At 43.3% G+C, this 13,779-nt stretch overlaps 1 protein-coding gene across 2 annotated transcripts in view; it reads left to right on the top strand.

The window, feature by feature from the left end:
- The window catches only part of Cldn10 (claudin 10), a 122,849-nt gene that overhangs the window by 58,181 nt on the left and 50,889 nt on the right, over positions 1 to 13,779 (top strand). The gene's annotated exons all lie outside the window — the stretch shown is intronic.

The raw sequence follows: 13,779 nt of genomic DNA, 5'->3' as shown, positions 1-13,779 counted from the left end.
GAATCACCAAGCTCACGGTGGCTCCTCTCTGGTTTCCTTTGATGTTTTTCTGCTAGTTGAATTGTTTGTATGATTCCATACTATCTCTTTCATTGATAATTTTAGCTTTACTTCTTGGTATTTTTAATAGTTGTTTAATATGATATGTCTCTAACTTATTACAGTTATCTTTTATTTTATTTTTTTTTTGAGACAAGCAGACTGGCTTTTTTTATGCAAGAGAGAGAGAGAGAATTGGCATGCCAGGGCCTTCAGCCACTATAATTGAACTCCAGGCACGTGCGCCCCCTTGTGCACATGTACAACTTTATGTGCTTGCATCACTGTGCGTCTGGCTTATGTGGGATCTGGAGAGTAGAATATGAGTCTTTAGGCTTCATAGGCAAGTGCCTTAACCACTAAGTCATCTCTCTATGCCCTATGGTTATCTTTTAACTTATTCAACAAAGCTATAATAATTTTAACTTCATAAGAATGTCAAAGGTGGAACTGCTGATAACCAGATTTTTTAATATACTAATTTAGGACTTGTATGAGCCATAGCTTAAAAGGAAAGACATCAGGCTAGGGAAATGGCTTCATGGTTAAGGAGTTTGCCTGTGAAGCCTAAGGTCCCTGGTTCGATTCCCCAGGACCCACATAAGCCAGATGCACAAGGGAGCACATGCCTCTGGAGTATGTTTGCAGTGGCTAGAGTCCCTGGCATGCCCATTCTCTCTCTCAGGAAGAAAGAAAGAAAGAAAGAAAGAAAGAAAGAAAGAAAGAAAGAAAGAAAGGAAGGAAGGAAGGAAGGAAGGAAGGAAGGAAGGAAGGAAGGAAGGAAGGAAGAAAGAAAGGAAGGAAGGAAGGAAGGAAGGAAGGAAGGAAGGAAGAAAGGAAGAAAGGAAGAAAGGAAGAAAGGAAGAAAGGAAGAAAGAAAGAAAGAAAGAAAGAAAGAAAGAAAGAAAGAAAGAAAATTTTTTTTTTTTTGTTAAAAAGGGAAAGGACATTGTGTTCACCTAAGGATAGATAGGGAAGAACTCTACTCTTTCTTCGGCATTCCACAGTGACTTGCTGGATCACCGGTGGTCAGAGCTCGTTCCCCCCATTGTTTCTCTTGCTCTCTGTTTCCTTGCTCCTGCTTGCTCGTCTAGTCAGTACGCCGTCTCTCCCTCACCCACAGCTCCCATGAGAATGTCTGATTGTAGAGTGCCTATTTGTTTAGTGGCTGGTGACTTTGTGGGCATGGAGGACTGCTTCCTAGGTTTGCCAACTCCTGTAATGTAAACAATCCTATTTCTGTTGATTCCAAACTATCAGCCTATGGCTGATGGCATCGTCAAACTGACAGAGGGGAAACTCTCTTAAGGTTTTGATATACCACTGCTTCTAAGATGGGGATGAGTCACACTTGATGCAACCGAGTTCTATCTAGTTCCTTCCCCTTGGCTAACAGTGAGGATCTGCCTTCCAATGGAGAGAATGTGGACATTTTCTCCTGTGAGCTTTCTCTGGCTGGTCTTCCCTTTCTATCAGCCCACATGGTCACTGTGATGATTAATCTCAGCTGTCCACTTGGCAGGATTTAGAATCACCATGAAAACAAACCTGGACATATATCTACGCAGGATTTTCTAGGTCAGGTTAACTGAGGTAGGAGGATCCAGCCTAACTGACAGTGGAACGTGCTGTGGGCTGGGATCCTGGACTGAATAAAAGGAGACAGTGAGCCACAGACCAGCATTTATCACACCTTGCTTTCTCACTGAGGATGTGGTGTGGCCGGCACCTCCGCTCCCTGCTACAATGGCACTTCAAGCTGAAGTATACCCTTCCTCTTGAGTTTCTTCTTGTCAGGTCTTTGGTCATAGGAACCAATACAGTCACCATCACCAGACCTAACACACTCACTGCCTTTGAGAAACCTGGGATTTCCCTGAGCCCTCTGGGCACACTTTAATGGTTATTCCTTTTGTTGCTGTTGTTCTGTTTTTGAGGTAGGGTCTCACTCTAGCCTAGGCTGACCTGGAATTCACTCTGTAGTCCCAGCCCGGCCTTAAACTCACAGAAATCCTCCTACCTCTGCCTCCCAAGTGCTGGGATTAAAGGCCTGAGCCACCATGCCTGGCTTGATTAATTCATTCTTTCCTTTGCCATCCTGCAGACCTTTTTAAGTTAGGCCAGTCCTCTGGTCTCTGTGCTAACTGGACTCTGCTATTTTCCCAGTTTGATAATAAACACCCTAAGGTTAAGAGTTGTATCTCAGGGCTGGAGAGATGGCTTAGCGGTTAAGCGCTTGCCTGTGAAGCCTAAGGACCCCGGTTTGAGGCTCGGTTCCCCAGGTCCCACGTTAGCCAGATGCACAAGGGGGCGCACGCGTCTGGAGTTCGTTTGCAGAGGCTGGAAGCCCTGGCGCGCCCATTCTCTCTCTCTCCCTCTATCTGTCTTTCTCTCTGTGTCTGTCGTTCTCAAATAAATAAATAAATAAATAAATAAATTTTTTTAAAAAAGAATTGTATCTCAAAACATAATTGATATTTCTTTCCTTTTTCTTAGACAGCCTCTCACTGTGTAGGTATAGTTGGTCTGAAATTCACTGTGTAGATTAAGCTAGCCTTGAGCTTGCAGCAGTCCCCCCAACACCACCTCTGCCTCCTGAGTGCACCGTACCCAGCACACAATAGAGTCTTGAACATTTGAATGCTCGTTTATTTATTGAGCCCAGTTATCCCTAATTATCTAATTATCTTTCCTAGGTCTGGTATATATGAATGGTTTTGATGGTATGATTATATGTATAAATATACCTTTTATATGCTGGGAGAACATTATTCATACTCATGTAAAGTGTAATTGCACAGTAAAGAAATCTTCTGTCCTTGGTAATTCACACAGTTGCCAGGGCATTGAAGTGTTAAGGTATGATGGTTCATGGGAGATGCTTCTCTGTTGTTGACTCCTTTCTATCCAAAGCAAATTATTTTCACCTTGCCATTCAAGTCAAAAACAAGGACAATAAGGAAAGTTTGATGTGCTAGAAAGGCCCATGATATTAAAGCTGAGAAGCAGTAGTATTCTATAAATGAATGTGCTTGTCAGGCATAAAAATTTTCCAGAAAATAAACACTTTACATGGCTGGATCATTTTTTTTTTAAGCTCAAAGTTCTTGGAATAAGAACAGAATTTAGGATTTAACAACCAGTTTTACCAGAACCTTGTCCAATCTTTTTACACTTGCAAAAGTCAGTGAGCTGTGAGAATGCAAGACAGCATTAAGTAAAGTGAGATACTATAATACAGATTAGTATCATTTTCCCAAGCCCTTGTGGGATTTCCTGTAGGAGAGAAGCAAAACCCATGATGGGGTGGCAGAGAACAAAAAAAAGGAAAGAGGCAAAATGCTTCCCGAGACAAGGAGACCTTTCAAACCTGTGCCTGCTTATTAAGTGCAGCAAACATTTAGGACCTTAAGGGGCAGGAAGGGAACTGGTTCTGCACAAAAGTGTCTTTGGTTGAAAGAATTTTCTGCAGTAGGCAGAGATAAGAGAAACAGGAGGCAAAGCCTCCTTACCTTTGTACTTCAGACCCAGGCCACCACGTCATTAGGAAAAGTCTGATGTCAAGAGCTTGTCCCTGGTGGTGCTGGGCACAGAAACCAGGGTCTCACACCAGTTCTGCATGCTGCGCGGTGCCATGAAGCTGCACCCCGAGCTCATGTTTATAAATGGCAGCCACGTCGTTGGCCACCTGATGACAAAGTGTGCAGGGGCAGGGAAGATGGAGGGACGGTGTGTTAACTCCCTGTGAAGGAGGTGACTTCTCACAAGGGCCACAGCTCCACTTCTGCCACCCTGCCTTGGGCATCTCCCAGGGGCCTGGGATCATGTGGGCCACAGCCCTCTGCCATCAATCATCTCTCAGACACCCAGGGTTTTTCCTCTCTGCCATCTGCAACCCACCGTGGATTCAGCTGAGGGGTGATGCACTTGTGCCCATCTGCACGGTGACCCTCTGGTCGTCCTGAAGAGAAGAGCCTGGCCGTGGTATAGATATTCCGGCTGCCCACCCAAGGAAAGTGGCTCGACTCTTGCTTTTCAGTCTTCTCAACCAATTACCTGGCACACAGCAGACATTTTTAAACGTGAATTTGGCATGAGCACGGGGCAAATGATAAACCTGGCTCTAGCTTGTTTTCCTTAACCAGCCCATCCTGGGGTGGCACTCCTGAGCACAGCAGACAACAATTGCTCTTTGCCAGTTCTCTGTTTGACTCCAGATTGGCTTAAAGATCTACTTTCCTTCAAGCCTCACATTTCTGCAAGAAAATTGGTGCTTATTTTCCTCTCTATAATGTAAGCTCTAAGACTAGGTGTTATGAAATCCCCATACTGAGAAAATGTCATTGCAACAATTAAGGGAGCTTCTTGGTCCAATAATCAAAGTAATTTGGCAATTTGATTTTGTGGTCTTTGATGGCTACACTTCACCAATGGGTCCGGTATTGCCAATTGACACGTTTCAAAAGCATTGACCTTACCACAAAAGAACTATGTGGACAAGGACTTGGAGTTTGCTCTTGGCACTTACTGATTTTGATTAAGGTGTTAGCAGCATATTTGAGGGAGGAATTTGAAGTAGTTCTTTCAATATGTCTTTTCCAATTTAGCAATCCTGATAGAGACTTTTCCAAGTATGGAATAAATGTGTGGTTGATAACTACTGATGAGAGAAAAATGACATGTATTTCAGATTGGCTTGTTTTCTAAATTTTTTAAATGAAAATGTTTTATAACTTCAATAATAATAATAATAGTGTATACTAAATACCTAATGAAAAACATTTTATAATAAACTAGCAATAGCAGAAACTAGAACTTGACAGCAATAGGTAACTCATTTATTAGTTGGCTAATACCCATGAGACTGCACAATGTCATTACATTACAACCTGCTCCTCCAGACAGAGTAAATTATAATATAAAATATAGGGAAGGACAACCAAGTCCCTTGAGAACCTTGGTGACCATAACTGGAGGCAGAATGGATCCACAGAGCAGACGCCATTGACCGAGGTCCATGTTGTCTGGGGGGCCACAACATTAGATGGACGGCTTTGCAATCTTCCCGGCTTCCTCGCTTCACATCCTTTGAAATCCAAGCAGATAGCATTTCACCAAAAATATTTACAAGGAAATGGGAAACTTATATGATTTCCCCAGAGAAAACCCATTTTCAAAATCCATTAAGTCCCTATTATTAGGAAAAAGAAGACTCCCCAGAGATGCTGGATCCTCTGCTGCTCTTGGGGGCTTACTACTGAGGGGCAGGAAGTAATTTTCACAGCTCTACAATATAATTTAGGTTGTTTCTTGCTGTTCCTGCCTGAAAAGCTTAAGGACTCAGGTTTGATTCTCCAGTACCCACATAAGCCAGATGCACAAGGTGGTACATGCTTCTGGAAATCGTTTGCAGTGTCTGGTGTGCCCATTCTCTCTTCATCTGCCTCTTTCTTTCAAATAAATAAATTAATTAAGAATATTTGTTTAAAAAAGATTTAAAGTTTTGAAAAGAATATTTGTTTTTAGGGCTGGAGAGATGGCTTAGCAGTTAAGCGCTTGCCTGTGAAGCCTAAGGACCCCGGTTCGAGGCTCAGTTCCCCAGGTCCCACGTTAGCCAGATGCACAAGGGGGGGGCGCATGCGTCTGGAGTTCGTTTGCAGAGGCTGGAAGCCCTGGCGCGCCCATTCTCTCTCTCTCCCTCTATCTGTCTTTCTCTCTATGTCTGTCGTTCTCAAATAAATAAATAAATAAATAAATAAATAAATAATAATAAATAAATAAATAAATAAATAAGAATAATTGTTTTTAAAAAGAGAGAGACTGGTGCATATGTCCGGAGTTCTTTTTTTTTTTTTTAATGGCTGAAGACCCTAGAGTACCCATTCCCTCTCTCTCTCTCTCTCTCTCTCTCTCTCTCTTTCTCATAAATAAAAAAGAAAGAATGTCACCATCAGTCAAGAGTGGAACTTGTAGCAGACAGAGCAAGGACAGGTGGTACAGCAAGGCCATCAAGAATATGTGATTGTATTAATGGGCCATTTTATTAAATGGGTAATTGGCAAGGAAACAAAAGTTCATTCAGTCAGTTGGCAATGTAGAGTAAAAGGAAGAATTAGTCAGGTCACCAAGACACCACACTAGCTTATCTCTGGAGCTTGAACACAGCACAAATTGATTTTCTACAGAAAAGTGGACATATTGCAGGCATGGGGGTGAGCCTTCAAAGGTGTTTTGTTTCTTTTGGAAACAAAGCACTGAATGAGTGTTTGTTTTTGTTTTCTTGTAGCCGTTGCCATTTGAATGTACAACTAATTGAGTCAGTCAGATGTAGGGGGATTGTTGTGAGTTTGAGGCCAAACTGAGACTACATAGTGAATTCCAGGTCAGCCTGGACTAGAGTGAGACCCTACCTCGAAAAAAAAAGTCAAAAAGAAAAAAAACAAATAGTCCCCAAAATAATTAGGAGAAGAAAATCTTTGACAGAAAATAAGATCTCTTTTTGCTTTGTTGATCCACTTGTCTCTCCAATTAGTAAGCTAGTGGTGGTTTGATTGCTGGTGCTTCCACCAGGTGTTGTAGAGTATTTCTTCTGCAGAAAGTGAGATTACCATTTAGCTGAAGTGAATAAACATGATTCCTGTTATGCAGAAAACAGAGCTTGAATAGAATTGGTAAAAACACTGGCCTTGTTAATATGGTCAGTGTGTGTGTGTGTGTGTGTGTGTGTGAAGGGCATTGGGAACTCCGTCCTTTGCAGTCAAATTGTTAGCTTCTAGGTGAGCCTGCCTCCAGGCTGGAATAACTCAGTCACCTGACTTTCTTATAACTCTTATTACTTTTGGCTTCATGTGTTGGCATTCATGCACAAGTGGTCTTTTTCCATTTTCCAGAAGTCTTTTGTAGGACACTCATAATCTCCTTTCCCAAGTCCTCTGTGTGAACCACAAATCATACCCAGGGTTTACAGGCAGAGAAGTAAGTGACAATTAAGATAATAGTTTTGCTTTTGTTTCAAATAGCTTTGGGTAAATATTGTTCCTTGCCTTAGCAGGCAATAGCTCTCCCTTGAGACTAGCTTATAAGGTATGAGTGATTGGTATTGTTTCTTTTTTTAAAATTTTTTTGTTCATTTTTATTTATTTATTAGAGAGTGACAGAGAGTAAGAGGCAGAGAAAAAGAGAGAAGGGCATGCCAGGGCTTCCAGCCACTGCAAACGAACCCCAGATGCATGCGCCCCCTTGTGCATCTGGCTAACGTGGGTCCTGGGGAATCGAGCCTCGAACAGGGGATCTTAGGCTTCACAGGCAAGTGCTTAACCAGTAAGCCATCTCTCCAGCCCAGTATTGTTTCTTAATAATGGTAGTAAGTGCCGGACATGGTGGCTCATGCCTGTAATTCTATCTCTTAAGATGCTGAGGCAGGAAGATTACAAGTTTGGGGCCATCCTGGGCTTCACAGAAGGTACTTGTCTTTATTTATTTATTGGCAACTTCCATAATTGTAAGCAATATCCCATGGTAATTCCCTCCCTCCCCTCACTCTCCCCTTTGAAACTCCATTCTCCATCATATCCCCTGCCCCTCTCACTCAGTCTCTCTTTTATTTTGATGTCATGATCTTTTCCTCCTATTATGATGGTCTTGTGTAGGTAGTGTCAGGCACTGTGAGGTCATGGATATCCAGGCCATTTTGTGTCTGGAGGAGCACGTTGTAAGGAGTCCTACCCTTCTTTCGGCTCTTACATTCTTTTGGCCACCTCTTCTGCAATGGATCCTAAGCCATGGAAGTTGTGATTGAGACATTTCAGAGCTGAGCACTCCTCTGTCACTTCTCACCACCATGAGAAGGTATCTGTCTTGAAAGAAAGAAAAAGCCATGGTAATGTTAGGGGATTGAAGCTCTGGGAAGGAATAGATATACATTATGATCCAAGAGAGACTGGGCTGTGGGTTTAGAACTCCCTACGTGTGGGCTGGAGAGATGGCTCAGTGGTTAAGGTGCTTGCCTACAAAGCCAAAGGACTCAAGTTTGACTCCCCAGAACGCATGTAAGCCAGACGTAGAAGGTGACAGAAGGTGACATATGTGGACAGGGTCATGCATGCACACAAAATGGTACACGCATGTGAAGTTTGATTGCAATGGCTAGAGACCCTGGTGTGCCAATTCTCTCTCTTTCTCAAAAAAAAAAAAAAATTAAAGATACTAACGTGAATGAATCTCATACTAGACCATTAGAATAGTTGCATGTCATGGTTGCTGGTGTTTACCAACACCTACCAGAAAGTGTATAACCAGGTTCACATCTTTAAACACCTCTAGTTGTTTCTTCTCGTGGGAGGTAGAGGGGAAGAGAGAGAGTTTCCACAGTGCACTATGGAATGATTTCAATCTAGCTCACAGAGCCCATTTTCTGCTCTTCACTGAAAAGCCCTTTGACATTTCCAGAGCTGCTGTTTATTTTGAGATGTGAGAGATGTTAAAATTCTTTGTCCTAACCACCACATTTATGAGTGGCATGAGACAAAGCCTTGGGGCCTGTGTTAAGCTGGTCAGGCAGTCCCTTCCGGAAGGAAACACGGTTTTGAATTACAGGCAATCCTCCTGGGAGGGCCAGCTCTGGGAGTCTGCCAGGAAGGACTCAGGGACATTCCTTCTCACCCACCTGCCTGAGCGCTCTCCGCTTGGCTCTCCTGCTAAAGGAAGGCGCATTTCTTTCTAGCCTCATGATTGCCGAGGAAACACATCCCAGATTCCATCAAGGAGAATGTTAATACGTGGCTCGGAGGTTTCACACAGATAGGAACACCTGCTACCCAGATATGTAAGGAAAACACTTTACGTGTATTAACTCCCACTTACTTACGTTGTGATTGTTTTATTCATGTGTTTAAAGTATTTACCTGAACCTCGTAGATCTTTTTTTATGATACTCTATTATAACAGGGAAGGCTTACGATTTACTCTCCTTTTAAATGAAAAGTAAAGGAAGGAAGCCTCTTAACAAAGCTCATGTGCTATCTTTGAGAAACGCTCCTTGCTGACCCAAACTGCATTAGAAGCCAGTAAAAGGAAGCTGATTATCTTCCCCAGATTACAAAGTATGGTGCATTTCAACCGGGATACAACGCACAGTAACATAGGTCTTTACTTGGCACTTTAAGGCCCCCTTAACTTTCAAAAGAAAATTACAAGATGTTTGATTAATATGGAAATTTCATCTCTGAGGCAGAGAGAAGCTTCCTAAAGACACAGGGCTTCAACTTTCCTAGAAAACTACCAGAAGTCATTATATCCCCTTTGCAAAATTTGTTTACAGATTATAGCCCAATAACAGTGTGTAATAAAATTAAATAAAAAGGTTTTTGTTTTTTTTTTGAGACAGGGTCTCATGTATCCCAGCCTGACCTTGAATTTTCTACCTACCCCAGAATGACCTTGAGCCTCCAGCCTTCTTCCCCTTGGACTATTGGGTTTTATTTTTATTTTTATTTTTTGGTTTATCTTTATTTATTTATTTGAAAGTGACAGACAGAGAAAGAAAGAGGCAGATAGAGAGAGAGAAAGAATGGGCACGTCAGGGCCTTCAGCCACTGCAAACGAACTCCAGATGCATGTGCCCCCTTGTGCATCTGGCTAACATGGGACCTGGGGAACCGAGCCTCGAACCGGGGTCCTTAGGCTTCACAGGTAAGCGCTTAACCACTAAGCCTTCTCTCCATCCTGGATTATAGGTTTTTGCCACCACACGGGGTTTTATGTATGCTAGGTTTACACTCTACCCACTGAGCTCCATGCCCAGCCCAGAGATAACATTTTAAGAAAGAGACATGCAGATGTTGACAGTTCAGTATTTACCTTTTTTTAAAAAGGCATATAATGAGGGCATTGTGATCAGAACACATTACATGTAAGTGTTAATAAATCTGGGGTCCCAGCAATCATTAGAGTCACAGACTGGCTGGGACATGGTGGCCCTGGAACAGGCTTTAGCCAAAGGAAATTCTTTTGGGTTGTAAATAACTTCCCAAACCACAGCCAGATAAGGTCACCTGCAGCCTGCTGCCGAGGTCCCATATTCTCTCTCTCTTTATTAGGTAAAAAATTTTTTTAGCCGGGAATGGTGGCACACACCTTTAATCTCAGCACTCTGGAGGCAGAGGTAGGAGGATTGCCGTGAGTTCGAGGCCACCCTGAGACTCCGTACTGAATTCCAGGTCAGCCTGGGCTAGAGTGAGACCCTACCTCAAAAAAAGCAAAAAGCAAAAAAAAAAAAAAAAAAGGCCAGTCTGTTGGGCTTGCCTCAAAATATTTTTTCTTTAAAGACATACAACTAGATCTGTACCTAGACAAGCATTTGATATGTAACAAGTCACCAAAACAATATAATAGGAATTTAAGCAAATGGTCTTAAAATGTGTGAAGGTGCTGGCTGATACCATATAAGGAGTTGCCTAGGCAACTGGCCAAAGGCCACAGGGTTATGGGCAAAGCCTAAGTCTTACCTGAATGTCCAGGTATCCCGTGCTTGGAGAGGGAGTGGCCTTACTTCCTGCTGATCTCGGGGTCTGAGATTTTGGGGTCCAGGCTCCCTGCGACCCCCAAGAATGGGAGGAGGATCCTGGCTCACTGCAACCCCCAAGAATAGGGGGAGGAGCTCCCCTGTCCATCTGGTCTTTGAGATATGACCAGGGTTCAGGCTGCTGCCACCTCTCCAGAGCCTGGGGCCTTCGCGTCAGACAGCTTAAGTTTGCTTTAACCCAGGGCCCTGCCTATGTCCAACACAAGTCAATATTAAAAACAGCATTTTTCAGAGCCAGGCGTGATGCACTCTTGTAATCCCAGCACTGGAGAGGTAGACAGGAAGATCAAGCAGCAAAGTTATCTTCAGCTAGCTAGTATGACTGAGGCCCTGTCTCAAAAAAAAAAAAAAAAAGTTAACAAATACAGCATTTTCAGACTTTATAGGTTTTTTTCTTCTCTTTCCACAAGAGTTTTAAAGTAACTAATAAAAATACATTCAACAGGGCTGGAGAGATTGCTTAGGAAGGCGCTTGCCTACGAAGCCTAACGATGTGAGTTTGATTCCCCAGGACCCACATAAAGCCAGATGCACAGTGACACATGCAGCTGGAGGCCATGGTACGTCCATTCTCTCTCTCCTTCTCCCTTTCCCTTTCCCTCTTCTCTCTATCTCTCTACTTACAAACACACACACACACACATGTGGGGCTAGAGAGATAATTCAGCAGTTGAAGACAATTGCTTGCAAAGCCTGACTTCCCTGGCTTGATTTCCCAGTACTCACATAAAGCTGGATGCCCAAAGTGGCACATGTGTCTGGAGTTTGTTTGCAAGTGGCAAGAGGCTCTGGTGTGCCCATTTTCAGTCTTTCTCATCTATCTATTTATCTATCTATCTATCTATCTATCCATCCATCCACCCACCCATCCATTATCTATCTATCTATCTATCTATCTATCTATCTATCTATCTATCCACCCACCCATCCATTATCTATCTATCTACCCACCCATCCACCCACCCATCCATTATCTATCTATCTATCTACCCACCCATCCACCCACCCATCCATTATCTATCTATCTATCTATCTATCTATCTATCTATCTATCTATCTATCCACCCACCCACCCATCCATTATCTATCTATCTATCTATCTATCATCTATCAATCTATCATCTACCTATCGATTATCTATTTTTCTATCTATCTATCTATCTATCTATCTATCTATCTATCTATCTATCTGAATAGGGTCATAAAAGCCTACACTAAAGGAAAGTGTCTCATGAAGAAGGAACCGAGCAGCTGAGTCAAAAAGGCACCTTAAGGACACACACCGGAGATAAGGAATAGGGATGTCCACTAACTCGGAGGAGAAGCTGCTTGTCACCTCTGCCTGTGGTGTTCCAGTGGGAAGAGGACTCGCGTGGGGCTGAGAGAAGGGGCTGTTGGAAAGAGAAACAGTCTACCAATGCGAGTTTACCGACACGCCTAGTTGAAAACAATGAACTAAGTTCTTCACAGTGTCCCCGATACACCGCTAAACACATTTGTGTATTCTCCTCAACTCAGTTCTTGTGATCTGTTGTATTCAGAAAGATTACACAGAGGGACAATTTCTCCCTACACATACAAAACTCACAACCTATGCAGGAAGACAGGTGTCTTCTCAAGAATGCTGGCCCTAAGAAACATTACTTTGTAATTTAACATTGGATGGAACTTCCCAGGACATTTTGATCAAAGCTACGGATTTCTAATTCTGGTCCCTTCTCGTCGCCCTCTGCTCTGTGGCCACCACCGTGTGTGAGGCCTGTGGCCCTGTGAGCCCCGCCTTCGCAGTATCTCTCAGATCTGCATTTTCTCCACCTTCCCCATGGTCTTTGCAAGGAGACCCTGTTTTTATCTTTAGCCATTGGAGAACACATGTACACGTCTTAACAGCTTTTATCCGAAAGAGGGCTTGATTTTCTCGTGGAATACACTACAGCATTTCACAGACTTTGCCTCCTGAGAGAATTGCCCCCCCCCCCCCGCCACACACAGCTGCCATCATATAGTGTGGAAACCAGGCATGGGGGCATCTTCATTGAGTCCTGCCAGCAAGTTGGTACCGAAAAGAGCTAAGACTCTTGCTAGAGTAAGCAAGACGAAGTACAGGGCTTTCTATTTTGGGGTAGCCAAATCAAACTAAGATAGACTGTTTGAGAATTGCCCGTTACATGGGGTAGAGAGGAAGGGCTTGTTCTCAGTCTTCCCTTTAACTTTGGGACGTGTTTCCAGTTTTGCCACAGCTCAGAGGGTTCCCGGAGAAAGGATAGGGTTCAGACTTTGTAGGTGGTAGATTAGCTCACCAGTTTTCTAGGGGTGGAAGGAAGAGAGAGAGAGAAAGAGAGAGAGACAGAGAAAGAGAGAGTCAGAGAACATCTAGTATGCACTGGCTCTTTTCAAGAGTGGGGCTTTTCAGGAATGGCTGCTGAGGGCGGGAAGAGTGAACTGCAATCTCTCATGTTGCTTGGGCTTGAGTCTGTTCATGTTTCCTGTGCATTTTGTTAAGGAAATGATATGACACGAATGCAAATGCTGGAAGCAGAAGTACAGACAGGAGACTGCTTTCCGACGGCAGAAATGCTGCTGAGCAGAAACTCACCGAGCCGAACTCTGTCCGTGGACTATATGGAGTAAGGCACTGACGCCTTCCGCAGAGAGGCGGGTCCACGTCTAAAGTTCTCTTGCCTTGACTATCTTACCCTTCCTTTTCTCTGTAACTGGCTTGAATTCCAAGTTCAGGCTGCTCCATCTCGCATTTCTGCTGCCTGGCCCGTGGACATAGTAAACACTTCCCCAGGGGAGTAGCACCATTGAAACTGGCCTCTCACCCTTACCAGTGAAACCGTGAGTAGAGTTATATTGAAACTTTATCTGCCGCTTGATTAGCACCGTGCCTCTTTAACCAGAATCGAGACAACCCTCCCCCATCGTGGATAAACAACACTGAGAGAAGGCAAGCCTAGATCAGCCTAACGTATAGTTCATCTGAATGCACGGGTCTGTGACGATACGGCCAAGATTAGTATACGTTTTCTTTTTTTTTTTTAAAAACTTTTATTTATTTAACCGGGTGTGAAGGCACACATCTTTTTTTAAAATATTTTTTGTTCATTTTTTATTTATTTATTTGAGAGTGACAGACAGAGGGAAAGACAGATAGA

The sequence above is a fragment of the Jaculus jaculus genome, chromosome 3, assembly GCF_020740685.1.
Source record: "Jaculus jaculus isolate mJacJac1 chromosome 3, mJacJac1.mat.Y.cur, whole genome shotgun sequence".
Classification (NCBI taxonomy): Eukaryota; Metazoa; Chordata; class Mammalia; order Rodentia; family Dipodidae; genus Jaculus; species Jaculus jaculus.
Note: the sequence above shows the minus strand (reverse complement) of the source record. Positions and strands in the feature narration are given on the sequence as shown.